General features: G+C 44.0%; 1 non-coding gene across 1 annotated transcript; it reads left to right on the forward strand.

Annotated features, from left to right (window-relative positions):
* The first annotated feature begins 17,702 nt into the window (after positions 1-17,702).
* On the forward strand, positions 17,703-17,809 carry LOC126026603 (U6 spliceosomal RNA). Its single transcript, XR_007501826.1, has one exon. It is a non-coding gene; the product is annotated as a U6 spliceosomal RNA (small nuclear RNA).
* The last annotated feature ends 271 nt before the right edge of the window (positions 17,810-18,080 follow it).

The raw sequence follows: 18,080 nt of genomic DNA on the forward strand, positions 1-18,080 counted from the left end.
CTCTACACTCAGGAATTACTCCTGGCAGCCTTGAGAAACCATATGCCAGGGATCAAATATGGGTAAACCCTGTGCAAGGCCTGCTCCCTATCTGCTGTACTATCACCCTGGAAACCTCACCTTAATTTTTTTTTTTTTTTTTGGTTTTTGGGCCACACCCGTTTGACGCTCAGGGGTTACTCCTGGCTATGCGCTCAGAAATTGTCCCTGGCTTGGGGGGACCATATGGGACGCCAGGGGATCGAACCGTGGTCCGTCCTACGCTATCGCTTGCAAGGTAGACACCTTACCTCTAGCGCCACCTTCCCGGCCCCACCTTAATTTTTTTTTTTTTTTTATAGTTTTGATCTCACCTTAATTTTTTTTATATTTTTGATGGAATTCTCCCAATCAATGTTCAGGAGGCCTGAGAGTCACTCCTGGTAGCACAGGACCAACCTTACTGGATGGTTTAGTTTTGGGACAGGTAATAAGGCACTGCTCTGTCCAGTGGCTTTCAAGCCACCACTGTAGGGCACAGGGGATTTCAGGACTACACCTGGTGGTGCTCGGGAAGCTACATAGTTGAGGCCTCATGTGTGCAATAGACGCAGCCCTGTCCTGAGTTGATTCCCTCCATCCTGCCTTTATTTTTCACTCACCTTTTCCCATCTCTTTGTCACTGTTGTTGTTGCAAAGGTGGCAGGAAGTAGGGGTGTACATAGGCCTAGGTAGTGCCGCATTTTTAGTTGAGGTGCTTGCTGAGAGCTACGCATTACATTCTCACCTTGGTGCTCTGGGGTTCACTCTCTTTCTCCTAGCATCTGTACAACCACCTGCTCACCAGGGCAGGCACTTGTAGTCTGGGCTCATAAATTATGGCTTTGCTTACTAGGAGTTGCTGCAGCACTCACACTAGTACTCACCAGAGAGCCATTTCCTGGCCTTGGTCTTCATACTTCCGTTTAGTGGTGGACCTTGGTGGAGGCCACAACTTTTTGGTGGTGCAGATGAAAATTACTGACAGCACCGAGGAATCTCAAGCCACAGGGCTGCCAAGAAGGGCCAGCACATGTGGGACACCAGAGTTTTGACCTCATGACCAACTGCTTGCAAGGCAGGTGATCTAAACCTCTGCCCCTATCCCCAGGCTCTCAAACCATACTAGTCCTCTGCCCCTACTTTCTAAGATACAAAAATCTATAGTTAGTAAAGTGTCACAAAGGTGTCTTTTTTCTAATTGTGAAATGTTTGTTCACAAAGGAACGAGTGAACACATGCATATTTTTGACAATAGTTGGGTTCCCCCTACTGTTCAATTTCTGCAACAGCTAATCTTTTCCATGCCAACACTATTTCTCAAAACTATTTAAAAAATGTCCTTTGGTTGATTGCTGTATAGTAAAAAAAAACAAAAACAAACCAAAACAAAAAACAACTGATTATTACATTAAATATACGTTATGTTAAAGTATTTAAAAAAGTCTTAGAGGCTCTTGCCTTGCACATTAATTCCCAGCATCCCATGTGGTCTTCCGAGTGAAATCACTTCCAGGAGTGATTTCTGGGCTTAGAACCAGGAGTGACTCCTGAGCACCGCCGAGTGTGGCCCCAAACCCAAAAGTCTGCAGCCACTAAGCCACAAGAAAAGCAAAGCTCTGGTTGGTCTCCATACCTGTTGAGATAGCTTTGAGTAAAAGCTGCCTCACTTTTTTATTTACTCTTGTGGGGTCCAGATCCTAGGATGCTCAGGAACCATCAGGGTCAGACTCAGCATGGCTCAGGTTAACTTCGAGCTGGCACCAAACCCCACCTTGCACCTGATTTCTACTGCTTGCATCACTTTCCTTTTGTTGTTGTTGTTTGTTTGGGGGCCACACCCAGCAGTGTTCAGGACTTACTTCTTTGCTGAGGGATCACTCCTAGTGGGTCTCAGGGGCCTTCATGCAGTGCCCAGGACAGAATCTGCCTCCTTCCAATCTTGCCTAACTCCCTTACATCCCTGCTTCAACATTTTTCCATTTCATCATAACTTACTTTTAAAACCAAATCTTTGGCTTTTATAGTAAGTGTTTTGAGATGATTTTACTTTCACATTGATTTCCTTATCATTATAAATGGAAAAGTCCTACCTAGCATTTCGGTCTTATTTTCGGGTCCCTTGAGAATTTAATTTAGAGGTGGGTTAAGGGAAAGAAAAAGATGACTAAAAATTACTTCCTCCATTTTCCTTAGACATTTCAGAGAAAATACATGAATGGACAATTATTCTGGGCACCAGTTTATCTGGTACTTTATTTAGGAATGAGCAGTGACGAGTAGCACTGGGTACTTGTTTCTTTTGTGCTTTCAAGTAGAGTGTAGAACACTAGAGTTTCCAGTGACAGAAAACATCAACCATCAATCTGCTTCAAGCTGCACCTTGAGAATCAGGATTTATTTTATTTTTTCTGTTGCTTTTGTTTTTGGGCCACATCCGGTGATGCTCAGGGGTTACTCCTGGCTAGGCTATACACTCAGAAATTGCTCCTGGCTTGGGGAACCATATGGGATGTTGGGGATCAAATCCAGGTCTGTCCTGGATCAGCCGTGTGCAAGGTAAATGCCCTGCACTATCACTTAAGCCCCGAGAATGAGGATTTTGAAAAACTACTCTATGAATTTAAAAGATGAAGCTTCATGAAGGTTTTTTCTTTAAAGTTTTGGATGTCTTTCTCTTTGGATTTCTTTCTTTTTCTCTTTCTTCTCTCTTTCTTCTCTCTCTCTCTCTCTCTCTCTCTCTCTCTCTCTCTCTCTCTCTCTCTCTCTCTCTCTCTCTCTCTCCCACACACACTCAGAGGTTACTCAGGATTACTCTTGGCAATACTCAGGGTCTTGCTTGACACTGAGAATAGGAGTCACTTTTGGTGACTCTCAAGAGACCATTTATGGTTGAGGATTGAATCCAGATCAGTCACCTGTGAGGCAAACACTTCACCTGCTGAGCTCTCTGGTCCTTTAAATGTACAATTTGAGAGATTCATCAAGATTTACACCTTCATGACTCATCTCAGAGGGGATGCCAAGTGGATGAGACACTGGTTTCAGGCTAAAAACTCAGGTGTGATCTTCCTCCTACCTCCCTATACTGCTGGAAGCCCCAGCAGCCACACCCACAGCCTCTACCACATCAACAGCCCAGTTTCACTACTCATCTTGGAAGAAATGCTGAGCAAATAACTCTCTCATGTACTTTGGGCTGAAAACTCCAAGGCCTCCTGGGGAATGTGGTGAACGTAGAGCTCAGTAGCTGGACCCCCAGCCCCCAGCCTCCAGCTTCATAGCCCCACGACTCATCTCAAGAGAATTGCCCAAGTTCTGCAATTCCTTTAGGATGTGGCCCACATATGGAGCCAAGAGACACCTCCAAATTCCACAATCCTGACAACCCAGTGGGAGCACAGCAAAGTAGATGGGACATGAGCATTTACTAGACTCAATAAGTGAAAACAATAACACAAAAGCCTCAACTAGCAACAAACAGCTTAGTAAATCCACAAAGACTCTAGTGACCCCATTGTGAGATATAAAAAGTAAAAGGTTTTATATCCCACAATATAAATTTTCACAAATTTTTTTTTTTTGGGCCACACCCGGTGACGCTAGGGGTTACTCCTGGCTATGCGCTCAGAAGTCGCTCCTGGCTTGGGGACCCATATGGGACACCGGGGGATCGAACCTCAGTCCATCCTAGGCTAGCGCAGGCAAGACAGGCACCTTACCTCTACCGCCACCACACTGGCCCCTTCTTTTTTATTTTTATTTTATTTTATTTTATTTTTGGGGGGCCACATCCGGCGGTGCTCAGGGGTTACTCCTGGCTATCTGCTCAGTAATAGCTCCTGGCAGGCACAGGGGACCATACGGGACGCCAGGATTCGAACCAACCACCTTAGGTTCTGGGTCAGCTGCTTGCAAGGCAAACGCCGCTGTGCTATCTCTCCGGCCCCAAATTTTCTTTTTTAACTATGTATATTTTTTCTTTCTATCATGGATTTTCTTTTACTGCACTATTTTTTTTGATAATTCTATTTGCCATTTTGTTGCAGCAAGCAATATAAAATAAATTATTTTGTGTCTGCTAAAAGGGTAGACTAGGGGGTGAGTGGGAAACTGGTAAGGGAAGATCACACTGGGGGTGGTGTTAGAACACTGAATGCCAGTAGCAACTGTGTTATGAAAAACTCTGTAAATCAGGGTGTTTAAATAAATAGGGAAAAATGTACAAATTGATGGCATTTTGTGCTCTTATAAAACTGCGTATCCATCTCCCTTATAGAATGTTACAGCGCATTCTTCTGGGTCCCATGCATGATTCACTCTTGGGCAGGTTTCTCTGGCCTTCACCCGGCCTCTCCCTATGCCTACAGATATCCCTATGTTCATGTCTTTACCCGTGGCTGGTTCATTTACCATGTGCACTGCCTCTGGGGATACAGAGCCTGAGGCAGACCTACACACCCATATTTGGGGAGGATTTGGGGGTTTTGACACATTTCTAGGCTTGAGTTTTTGTCTCTCTCTCTCTCTCTCTCTCTCTCTCTCTCTCTCTCTCTCTCTCTTTGGTTTTTGGGTCACATCCGGCTGTGCTCAGGGGTTACTCCTGGCTATGCACTCAGAAATGGCTCCTGGCGGGCATGGGGGACCATATGGGATGCCGGGATTCAAACCACCATCCTTCTGTATGCAAGGTAAATGCCCTACCTCCATGCTATCTCTCCAGCCCCTGGCACCACCTTTTAAAACACGTTCATCCATGGATAAATACTTACATTGTTTCCAACTTTTAGTTTCTTTTTAAGATTATTTTTTTGGGGGCCGGAGAGATAGCATGGAGGTAAGGCGTTTGCCTTGAATGCAGAAGGATGGTGGTTCGAATCCTGGCATCCCATATGGTCCCTTGAGCTGCCAGGAGATTATTTTTGTTAGCAGGAATCTTTTTTGTGATTTGAGGGAAATGAATAAAACTAAATAAGAAAGAGGTTTTGTACCACTTCACAGGGTCTTACCTTAAGCAGCAGTGATTGCTATCTCAGAAGAATTTTTTTCAGTACACTGTGCTATTTCTTGTGTAACCATTTCTAACTTTCCCCAGTTCTTCTGTGCTTGCTGCTAATAAAAGATGAATCACTGGACTAATTTGGGTCAATTCTGTTGAGAATAGTTACTTGGTAGCACCCAATATAACTACTTGTCAAAAAGTACTATTTATTTTTGGGTAAGATTTTATGCAACATTACACGTTTGCAAAATGATGGTAATCCACTTAAAAGTCTTCTGGGGTGAATCTTAAATATTCTAGTGGGATAGTCTGACTCAATCTGCTGGGTAGGGCTCTTGCCTTGCATGTGGCTTCTCTGGGATTGAACTTTAGCACTCCTTCTAGTTGTCCAAACACCACCAGGACTGATAATCTGAGCATAGACAGAAGTACCATAAGTCCTGGGCACTGCTGGGTGTGGCTCCCTCCAAAAAACACCAGACAAGAAATGTCCTTGCTTTTTGGGGGGCGGGTTTATTCCTAGGTTTGCACTCAGAAATTGCTCCTGGAAGGCTTGGGGGATCATCTGGGATGCCAAGAATTAAACCAGGGTCCATTCTGTGTTGGCCGCATGCAAGGCAAATGCCTTACTGCTGTGCTATCTCTCTGGCCCCTGTTTGGTGTATATATATGTATAAATATATTATATAAACATATTATATGGACATATAATATATTATATAATATTATAAATATAATATATAAAATATATTATATATAAAATATACAAATATATCTACTATATAATTCATATAAATATAAATACATTTATATATAAATGTATATAGAAAGTGTTATATACAAGGTATTTACATATATATATTGATCCAAGATAGGATTTGTATCTTAACAAGCTCCATGTTGGGTACTGAATAAAGCAAAGCAGGGGTTATTTCTGGCCTGTGGGCAGCAAGAGGGTTAGAAAGAGCTGGGAAGGTCCTTTCATGAAATTGGTTATGTACTCAAACAAAAAATCTCCAGTACCTCCCTCCAAAGAAAGAACAGCATTTCAGCTGAGACTTTTTCTTATTTTGGGAGGAGTGGGGGTTGGAGCACACCAATGGTATCCAGGGCTTACCCAGCTCTGTGCTCACAGATCACTGCTAGCAGTGCTTGGAGAATCATACGCAATGCTCGGGGTGGGGGGGTGGGGGGGTGGGGGGGGTGGAACGGGGATCAGCCACGTGCCAGGCCAGTGCTTAATCCCTGTGTTCTCCAGCCCTCTAATGTGGCTGTCACAATCCCACTGCCTGTTCTCACTGTGCTTTAAGGCCTCTGGTTTCCTCCTGTTCGCTGGAATTCTCTGGAGACTGATCCCAGCTACAACCCACTTCTCAGCCACTTGCATATTTCCCATGAGTCCCATAAGGAGCTCAGGAGGTAAGTCTGCACAAGATCAGAAATGACGTGGAGTCCCCAAGGGTTTTTTTCCATAAGGCTAAAGAAGGAGACAGCAGGAAGTGAGAACATCAGAGCCTAACTTTTAGAGCAGCATTTTTCAGCTGGATGACAGAAGGCTTTCTGAAGGCCCCCAGAATAGTCCAAACTGGGTAAGCCCTGTGTAAGGCAAGTACCTCTCCAATCCTGCAGATCTCATTTTTTTTTCTTTTCTGAGCACACCCAGCTGTATTCAGGGCTTTCTCCTGGCTTGGAATTCAGGAATCTTTCCTTGTGGTTTGGGGAACCATATGGGATGCTGAGAATTAAACCTGGGCTGACCATGTGCAAGGCAAACACCGTACTCACAGTGCTATCATTCTGGTCCTTAGTGCCAAAGTCTTGTTTTATTAAAACACAACTAAGAACACCAGGGCAATAGTTCAATGGCCAGTACAGTTGCATTGCAAGTGGTCAACCTAGGTTTGACCCCCAGCATCCCATATGGTCCCTCAAGTCCCACCAGGAGTGATCTCTGAGTACAGAGCCAGGAGTAAGTCCTGAAAACAGTCAGTTGTGCCCACTTCCCCCCAAATAAAAGAATAAAAGCTATCATAAAATTTGTTGAATGAAAAGATGCAGGTTACTGCTCAGGCTATAGAATGTCTCTATGGGGAAGCGGGGGCAGTTTTCTTCTGTGAACCCCTTGTTTTTCTGGGCTCCAGCAGGGATGGGATGGGTCTTTCTCAGGCTCTTCAGTCACCTGTGAAGATGTGGCTTACTACTTCTTTTCTCCCTTATAAAAAGGGTCCTTTGTCTCCCTCCCTCTCTCTCCCTCCTCTGCTCCTTTGATGCTTTAATCTGGCTTTTCCAAGAGCCGAAACAGCAAAAGAAAACATGATTGCTCTTCAAGCTTGCTGCTCGAGTGCCTGTAAATTGTGACAAATGAACTCGCTTTGGGTCTTCACACCTGTGATCAGGATAACTCAGAGCAAAAATTAAGGTCTCAAAACTTCCTGGTGTAATGCCACAAACTTTGGATGTCACCATTGCAGGAAGGACTGGTACTTCAGAGAAGGCAAAAGGGTGCTGCCAATTAAAGCCTGACCCTAGGAGCTCAGCTGAAGCCCCGAAGCAATAATTAGGCACAGCAATCTCTCATTACCCTCATTGCGCTTTCATCTCTGCTGAGGGATTTGGCAAGATCTCCAGATCCATTCAAGTGCATTTTTTTTGGCATGCCTATCTCCAACTTAACCTGGTTCAGGGATCAGCCAGGAGTCTTGTGGCACAAATTCAGCAGTTCTGGGCTGGCTTTGCTGCAGTTCGAATCTGCTGCTCAGGTCCTGGATGGGGACAGCTGTAGCTACTGGAACACTAGCTCAGAATTCAGGGGAATAGTGATCTCTTACCTGCATGTCTTTCATAAAGCGTACCAGTGTCTCTTAGGAGAGGTTTTTTGTTTGTTTGTTTTGTTTTTTTGCTTTGGTTGTAAATATTTTATTTTATGTTACATTTTTATTGCAGTAAAAGTGAATTACAAACCTTTCACAGTAATATTTAAGGCAATAGTGACAATAAATGAGGGGCATTCCCACCTCCAGTGTTGTCCTCCCTCCATTCCTGTTCCCAGCATGCATCCCACCCACATCTTCCTCCTTTACTCCCTGTAATGCTAGAGGAACCGTTTCCCACTTGTACAGCTTGTTGTAGATTGGGTATCGATTATGTTGTCGTTGACTTTGGATTTGGTATTCAAGTCTGATCATTTTTTATTTCCACCAAGTGAACATATGACTGTCTGGTCCTGATACCATCGGGGGGTGGGGAAAGGCAAACAAAGAAGAGAAAAATTAGGAGGAGTTTGTCTAGATGTTATAAATATCCATTTAGAAGAAGGAAGAGAAAAAAGAAGAAAAGGGTAACAAACAACACAAAAATAAGAAACAATAAGGGAGTGACAACAAAAGTACAGAAAGAATAAAAAAAGAATAAACCAAAAAAGAAAACCATCAGCTACAGCAAAAAAAACAAAAACAACAAAAAGCCAGACCAGCAATTTCTTAAAAAAGGGTTGTGTTTCTTTCTTTCTTTTTTTCTTTTCTTTTTTTTTTTTTGTTTTTGGGCCACACCCGTTTGATGCTCAGGGGTTACTCCTGGCTATGCGCTCAGAAATTGCTCCTGGCTATGCGCTCAGAAATTGCTCCTGGCTTGGGGGACCATATGGGATGCTGGGGGATCAAACCGAGGTCTGTCCTATGTTAGTGCTTGCAAGGCAGACACCTTACCTCTAGCACCACCTTCCCAGCCCCTCTTTTTTTTCTTTTCTTTTCTTTTTTTTTTTTGCATAGGCACAGTAAATATTGGGGAAATTAGAATGGGAATTCCCTTCGCCTAAGAGATACAGGATTTCTCTGCCCTTGAAGCATGCTGCCATGGAAACAACTACAGGCTCCATACTCACTCATTTACAACACCCAAGGTCTTCTTATCCTGCCGGGAAACTTTTACAATCAACTTTTTATTACAATGAAAAAAATTGGTTTGTTGCTTCATCAGAAAACACACAGGGCTACGGTAATTTCTCCAGCCACAAGTCTATGAATTTCACTTTAATTAAGTCCTTCAGCTTTGTTGCTCAGCATACCTTTGTCATCCATCCTGGCCTTTTGGTCCACTATCAAGTCATGGTGCAGGCATCTTGAGGACTTTCAGAAGGACTGTGCAACTTACTGTCCAATAGGACAGTGCATGAAACTCGTGGTTGAGACCCAATGCCCAAATGCACTGGCAGTGCTGACTGTGCGTCAATGTAGATACCATGAGATTTTATGTCTCATTTCAACTTCTCAGTTTTAGAGCAGGAAAGAAGTTGAATTACAGAAAGTATAATAATACTACCTTTCTGCTAGTCTGCTAGAGCAGCCATAACTCAATACCAGCCTGGATGGCTTTAAAACAGAAATGAATTTTCTTGCAGTTCAAAGCATTTGCAAATTTCGTTTCTTGGGTCTTCTCTTATCCTTGATGTATCCTCAGAGAACTTTCCTCCATTATCAGTAGATGAAGTTTCCTTTCCTCTACCCCACACATCTCTGAAGCACTGGTTTTGGTTTTAGGGCCACACTCAGCTTTGCTCAGGATTTATTTCTTCCTCTGTGCTTCTGGATCACTCTTGGAAGGTCTCAGGCTATATGAGGTGCCAGGGACCAAACTCAGGTCAGTTGTAGGTAAGGCCCTAACCACTATATTATCTCTCCCACCCCTTCTACTCTTTCTTTGGGCCAATCACGCTGGTGACAATATCTTATTGTCATTTTATTTGTATTTACCTGTTAACAAGGTATACAGAGCACTTTTTCATATACCTGTTGGCCATCTATATGTCTGTCCTGTTTGAGAAAGTTCTCCACATTTTTGACTGGGTTGTTCGTTTATTAAGTTTTGCTAGTGCTTACTATAATTTGGATATTAGTTCTTTGTCAGATGTGTGAGAAGTCACTTTACTCTTCCAGTCCGTAAAGTTATTCCAGTTATATTTTTGCAGTGCAGAACTTCTTGATTTTTTTTTATACTTGAGAAAGGAACCTAAACAACGATTCCCCCCTCCCACCTGCCACTTGCATTTAAGGCTTGCGTTCTGATTTCTGTCCACCAGGTGGCAACCAAACAAAATTAAAGACGGCCTCTGCCTTGAGCTTTATTTTGAGATTGAAACTAAATCCGGGCAGAGGAACATTTGGGACATTGGTGGTGGGAATGTTGCACCGGTGAAGGGTGTATTCTTTACATGACTGAAACCCAACTATAATCATATTTGTAATCAAGGTGTTTAAATAAAGATATTAACAAAAAATAAATCCGGGCAGAGGAATTTTTTTTTCCTTCTTGTGAGCAAACCACTCACTTCATGGAGAATGGTGCAACTTAAAGGCTGTGCATAAATTCAAAACAAGCACACTTTCTCTAAGGGGACTTCTCTGTCTTCGAATAAATTGTGTTTAAAATAAAACTGAGGGAAGAAGAAGATGGGGGCATTGGTGATGGAAATGTTAAACTGGTAAAGGGGGGGGGTGCTCTATTTTTATGACTAAAACCCAACTACAATCATATTTATACTAAAGGTGTTTAAGTAAAGGTATTATTAAAAATAAAATAAAACAGACAATTCCCTATATGTTTATTTATTACTCTTTGTGGTGGAATGCTGCTGGGGATGGAACCCAGGGCCTCACATAGGCAAGGCATGTGCTCTGCCACGGAATCACAACCAAAAAAATGCAGATTTTTTTCTCTTTTTCTTTTTTTGGTTTTTGGGTCATACCCAGCAGTGCTCAGGGGTTACTCCTGGCTCTATGCTCAGAAATCGCATCTGGCAGGCTCGGGGGACCATATGGGATGCCGGGATTCGAACCACCGACCTTCTGCATGCAAGGCAAACACCTTACCTCCATGCTATCTCTCTGGCCTCAAAAGTGCAGATTTTTAAGGCATTGGACAAGAGGTGATGATTTCCTTCAAGCAGTTAGCAAATGAGACTGGAGTAGAAAATAATCCCTGCACCCCACTGCCCATTCAAATTTAGGCTTATGGAAAAGTTATGAACTAGTGGTGTCTTCTCTTGGGATGAGCCAGGAAATCCCCCCTTCCCCAGTTTTTCCTTAAAATTATGTCCAGGAGAGCAAAGAGGAGGCTCAAGTGACAGTACAGGGCTGTGTGCAGGAGGTTTGAGCCTATTTACTAGTCCACTTGGGCTCCTGAGCACAAAGTCAAGAGTAATACCAAGGGCCCGGAGAGGTAGCACAGCAGTGTTTGCCTTGCAAGCAGCCGATCCAGGACCAAAGGTGGTTGGTTCGAATCTCGGTGTCCCATATGGTCCCCCGTGCCTGCCAGGAGCTATTTCTGAGCAGACAGCCAGGAGTAACCCCTGAGCACTGCCAGGTGTGGCCCCCCCCCCAAAAAAAAAGAGTAATACCAAGACTTTCAAACCTGGGCTGGAGTGATAGCACAGCGGTAGGGCGTTTGCCTTGCACACAGCCGACCCAGAATGGACGGTAGTTCGCATCCCGGCATCCCATATGGTCCTCCAAGCCTGCCAGGAGCGATTTCTGAGCGTAGAGCCAAGAGTAACCTCTGAACGTTGTCGGGTGTGACCCAAAAACAAAACAAAACAAAAAAAAAAAAAAAAAAAAAAAGGCTTTCAAACCAAAAAACCAAGCAAATCTATAGCCAGGCAAAGAGGCTCAATAAAACAGTGTGGAGGCCTCACTGCCTTAGCTAAACCCTTGTTCAGAGGGTCTTGGCCTCCAAAAAGGCCTCCAAAAAGGCCCTTCACACTCAAACTTTAGGTTATAGGCTTCTGAGGACAAGTGAAGTGGCATAGGAGTAACACACACACACACACACACACACACACACACACACACAAGTGTGTGTGTGTGCGGGGAAATAAAAAGAGGAAGCAAAAAAGTCAGAAGCTCCTGTAGGGGAAGCACCACTGTGGGGGAATAGAGTGGAAGGGGCAGGGGGTCTGAGTCAGATTCAGGAAGAGGAATGTTGGGGTTCCTCTGTCTTGGGGGTACACACAGGGACTCTCCTTTTGACCCTGAGCACTCTGGGAATTCCAGCCTCTAATTGCCCACACAGCTCTTCCTAAGCTCTCTGCTTCCCTTCTCCAAACTGAAATGTGGGACTACATTGTTTTAACTTGGGTCCACACCTGGTGGTGTTCATGGCTTATTTACTTTTTGCCTTGCACCCAGAGATCACTCCAGGAAGACTTGATACTGGGGACCAAATTGGGGTTGGCTGTATTCAAGGCAAGCACTCTACCCCTTACCCTATCTCTCTGGCCCCAGTGTGACTGTTTTTAGTTGCAAACTTTAAAGTTTAATTTTAGAATTTTTGTTCGTTTTGTTTTGTTTTGGGGCCACATTAGGTGGTGCTTGGAGGTTGGGGAAACCACATGGAATGCTGGAGATCAAATCCAGGTTGGCTGCATGCAAAGCAAATACCCTTCCTGCTGTGCTAGTGCTGTGGTCCCTAATTTTAGGATTTTTGTGGGGGGTCCTTTCAAGCAGTGTTCAAGGGACTCCAGGAACTCTCCCAACATTACTTGATTCTGTTGTTAAGCCCAGCAGAACTAGAGGCACTCTGTCGATAATAGGGGTGTGTGTGCAGGGGGCCTCATGTGGTATTGGAATTCAACTTGGGGTCTCACATGTTAGACATGTGCCTTTTGAGTCATTATCCCAATCCCAAAGTTTAATTTGATTTTTTGGGTGGGAGGTAGTTATGCCATACCCAGTGGAGTTCAGTTTTGTGCAGGGGTGGGGTGGGGGCTTAGAGGAGGATTAAGGAAGTCTTGCCTTATGCTCTGAGGACCCTGTAGTGTCAGGAATCAAACTGGGACTCCTGTAAGCAAAGCTATTCAGTCCATTGAGCCCTCTCTGCCACCCCAAAGTTAAATTTTAAAGTGGAGATTTCTTTGTCCTCCAAACTTTTTCTAGTCTGAGTAGGGCAATCATTTGGGTTGTTAGTTTCCTCTTTGTAATTTGAGAAGCAGGATCTTTGTGGGAAGGTTGAGGGGTAAGATATTTATATTCTGCAGTTAGGTTATCCTATGTCTGTTTGTCTTCTTTTTCTCAAACTTATTAGGTTTCTCATTTCCTTCTACCTGGAAATTATCATCAATCCAGGGGCCATCATTGTTTAGAGTTTCTGTCCAGGAAACCTGATTTGTGCGTTTATGGAAGAGCCTGGGAGCTCCCAGCAGCCAACATGTTTCAACCTGAGACAGGCCCAGAGAGATGTTCCCTGTAGGAATGAAGAGTTTGAACAAACTCTGAGCCCAGTTCAGAGGGATCCCCAAGTTTCTGTCACTGCATTCACCACAGAGAGGGGACACTATTCTGTCCGCCACTTACTTCTCATATTTACCAGGAACTAGATGAAATAAAATAAGGAGGTAGGGGCCCTCAAAGGTCTGCATTTCTCATGAAAGTCTCATGGTTCAGCTAAACTTGGAGCTGTCTTTGTGATGGGAAGGTCAGGCCAGGGGACTATCTTGGAGGCGCTGTGCAGACGGTCTATGGCACTGTCTCACAATGCCTATAAAATAACATCACAGCAAAGCCAGCAGCTCTTGATAGAATGGCCATTCTGTTTGCATTGCCTACGACACCACTTTGAGGTTTAAAAATGGAGCACAAAAAGTAAGTTCAGGTTGCCTTGTTATTTAACAAGTACTTGTCTAACTTTATGAGAACCTGAGAGCATAAAGGAATGAGCTCTCAAGGAACAGTCTTAGGCTCCTGCTCAGTCTCTCCGTGTGTCTGAGCTTGGACAACAGACTCAAGCATACACAATGTTGTACAGAAGGAGCTGGGAGAAATAGAGTATTTCTACTATTTTATATTGATTACATCTGAAATACGAGAAATAATTCAGTATTATTAGCATTTGCTATAGCAAATCTCAGAGCGTCCTGGAAAATTGAAACTTGAATTGTAATATATGGAGTGAAAACAATGTATTATAGGCTCATTGACATAAATAATAATTATAATAGAAACATCAATAAACATTTAAGTAAAAGTTGGGATATTACTCATCTCAAGCAAACACTTATATTCATCTACCTATTCATCATCAGTTCATGTACTCATTTTATCTATCCATCCATAGCTTAAAGACCATACCCCCATCAGTTGTCTCCACCCATCCATTCATTTGTTCATCTCTCTCATTCCATCTAACATCTATCCATGTGTCTGTCCATCCATCTGTCCATCCCATCAATTCATTCCATCCACTATTCAATTGGTTCATTCCATTCATCTTTTCCCTGCATCTCTTGCTTGCAATCCATCCATCCATCCATCCATCCATCCATCCATCCATCCATCCATCCATCCATCCATCCATCTACCCATCCATCTGTCCATTCATTTGCATGATCCAACCTTGGACATCGCATACAGCACTCATATATACTTCTCCTCCTTGTTCCAGGGGCTGATTGGACTCACATACACTCATATGTTGAATGGATTTTCATAGGAGGATGAGAATAATCTCATTGCAATAATCTTATTGCTAAAGTGCTAAGAAACAAAGAGATGAGACTGTTGGACTGTTGAACCTGTCATCAGGAATACAGAAATGGGTTTTGTGTACATTGTAAAGGTGTTTAGTCAGTGGTCACTTTTTTTTGGTCATATCTAGTAGTGTTAAAGGCTTGCTTCTGGCTCTGTGCTCAGGGATTACTTCTAGTGGGGCTCAGGAGAACCGCATGTGATGCTGAAGATACATCCTAAGTGGATTCCCTATATTATCATTCAGGCCCAACAGTCACTTTATGACAAGGGGTACCCTAGGTTATTTCCCAAAGCATTCCAGTCTCTATGGCAGAAATGAAACCCGCCCAAGTCAGCTCCCTTCCCAAATCTCCTCTAGATGCCCCAGATTCTACTTCTGTTTGATGTTGGATTTTTTTTGGGGGGGGATGGATGGTTATTATTTCTTGTCTTCTCCCTAGCACCCCTTCCCCCATCACTCACTTAACTCCCTTTTTTGGGGGGGCACACCCGTTTGATGCTCAGGGGTTACTCCTGGCTATGCGCTCAGAAATTGCCCCTGGCTTGGGGGGACCATATGGGACACCGAGGGATCGAACCACGGTTCTTCCTTGGCTAGCGCTTGCACCTTACCTCTAGCGCCACTTCTCCGGCCCCACTTAACTCCCTTTTCTCAGAACCAAAGTTTAATGTCCAATTCCTTCCCCCTTTTATATTAACTGACATTTTCTAGGGTCCAATGCACTATTGTGGGGGAAGATGTGGAGGGGGTCATACCATAGCTAGAGGTGCTCAGAGATCACGCTTGGTTCTGTACTTAGGGATCACTCCTAGAAGGAATTGGTGATCCAGATGGGGTGCAGGGGATTGAATCAAGGTCAGCTGTATGCTAGGCAAGTGTTTAATTCTGCAGCATCTCTCCTGCCCTATTATTTTTTAATGAATTAATCTTTTGCTCATTGCTTCCCTTTATCTTTAGTTGTTTCTATTAAAATTTGAGCCGGACATCACTCCTGCTGTATCCATGGCTGGAATAAATGTCTCAAGCAGGAGCTGCAAAGACTGTTTTTTTTGTTGTTGTTGTTGTTTTTCATGCCACACCCATTTGATGCTCAGGGGTTACTCCTGGCTAAGCGCTCAGAAATCGCCCCTGGCTTGGGGGACCATATGGGATGCCAGGGGATCTAACCGCGGTCCTTCCTTGGCTAGCGCCTGCAAGGCAGACACCTTACCTCTAGCGCCACCTCACCCGCCCCGACTATGTTTGACACACGTGGGTGATTGAATAGCTCAAACTTGAGGCTTAGTGCTTGTTAGGCTGGTACCTATTTTTTAAGCTATGGAGTCATTTAAACCTCACATCACACTTTCCAGTTTTCAAAAGCAGCACCATCCCAGTGGTGCCTAGACTTGCGCCTGAGCCATTTCTCACAATTATTGATTCTTAGGCTGTGCATTGAGCTCGGTTTCCTGAAGCTCCACTGTGGGGTGGGTTGTTTAGAAGCTGCCAGAGCAACATCAGAGAAGTTTGGGAAATTCTGTGGTGACAGGGGCTGGACGTTGGGCTGCAGAATTGCTAAGCTCAACCATTTGTATCATCTCCCTACTCTTTTGTGGGGGTTTGGTGGAAGGAGCCATATATGTAGATGCTCCAGGGGACCAGGTGATACTGGAGATCAAACTTGAGTTCCTGTAGGCAAAATAAACATTCCAGTCCTCAAAGATCTACTTCTCTATATATTTTTTCACCTTTTGGGCCACACTCGACTATGCTTAGGAGTTCTTTCTGACTCTGTACTCAGGAATTAGTCTTGGCATTGCTCCAGAAACCATATGGGATGCCAGGGATTGAGTGAAGGTCAACTGTGTGCAAAGCAAATGCCTAACCACATTTATTATTATTATTTTTTTAATTATCTTTATTTAAACACTGTGATTACAAATATAATTGTACTTGTATGATTACAGTCATGTAAAGAACACCCCCCTTCACCAGTGCAGGATTCCCACCACCAATTTCCCAGATCTACCTACTCCCCACCCCACCCACATCTGTACTCGAGACAGGCTTTCTTTTTCCCTCATAAGCGCATTTATTATTGCTTCGGCCCCAACTCCATATTTTGTTTACTTCCTGTCCATTCTTTCTTTTCTTTTCTTTTTTCTTCTTTTTGAGCCATACCCAGCAGCACTCAGGGGTTACTCCTGGCTCTGCGCTCTGAAATTGCTCCTGGCAGACTCAGGGGACCATATGGGATGCCGGGATTCAAACCACCATCCTTCTGCATGCAAGGCAAACCCCCTACCTCTATGCTATCTCTCCGGCCCCTCACTTCCCTTTTTTCTCATGCTGTTGTGCTGTTATAATGACAGGAGGCTCAACATACTTGGTCACAGGGCTCATGGGGATAAAGTGGGGATACGCTCAGCTGCGCCTCAACAAATTTCCACAGAGCAGAGTTGCTGAGATCATACTCAGGCATGTGGGAGGTATCAAGGATCAAACTATTCTTTTCTTTTCTTTTTTTTTTTTTGCCCCCCCCCCCCTTTTTTTTAGGATCAAACTCTTGGCTCTACAGATACTCAGCATTCAAGGTGTTTTGCCTTGAGTCATCCCAGCCCCTTCCCTCTACCTCCTTCCCGTAAGGAAGCATGAAGCCCCGGGCTCTCTTTCTCAGGAGAACACTGCTACATGGAGGGAAGTTTTCCACCAATGAGGGAGGAGAAAGGCTCATGCCCTTCATGGACAGGCAAAGGCAATGACTGTCAGTGTGGCCAGAGTAGCCAGCATTACAGGGTAGAAGGGCATGCACATGCACCCCCACAAATGAATCAATGTTGACTATGACTGAGCCACAAGTTAATCAGGCCTCTAGATCTAATTTGCTTTGGGAGTTCTGAGTCAGATGATTCTTTTTTTGTTTTTGTTTTTGTTTTTTGGCCACACCAGGAGACGCTCAGGGGGTTACTCCTGCTATCTACTCAGAATTCGCTCCTGGCTTGGGGGACCATATGGGACGCAGGGGGATCAAACCTCGGTCCGTCCTAGGCTAGCACTTGCAAGACAGGCGTCTTATCTCTAGCACCACTGCTCCGGCCCCTAGTCAGATGATTCTAAGGGGGGCACAAAGTATTCAGGCCTGGGAAATACCTGGGAACAAACAACTCTCAGTTTTAAAAAAATTTCGGTGCTCGCTTCGGCAGCACATATACTAAAATTGGAACGATACAGAGAAGATTAGCATGGCCCCTGCGCAAGGATGACACGCACATTCGTGAAGTGTTCCATATTTAAAAAAAAATTCAAGCAAAAAAAGGGCAAGGGGCAGATTAAAGGCGAGGAGATTGAAGATATAATGTTAGCCAATTGCAATGTATGAAACATATTTGATCAGAACACAAATAAATGGTGATTTTTTTTTTAAAGAAAACTCATCTTTGAGATCCCAGTTGATCTAGTAATTTCACTAAGAAGTATGCAAGGACTACAAAGACAGGAGCACAAAAAGTGACATCAGTCCCCCATATTTATCCAAAAATAGAGTGGCAATGAGATACCCATTGAT

Source organism: Suncus etruscus, chromosome 13 (assembly GCF_024139225.1).
Source record: "Suncus etruscus isolate mSunEtr1 chromosome 13, mSunEtr1.pri.cur, whole genome shotgun sequence".
Taxonomy (NCBI): domain Eukaryota; kingdom Metazoa; phylum Chordata; class Mammalia; order Eulipotyphla; family Soricidae; genus Suncus; species Suncus etruscus.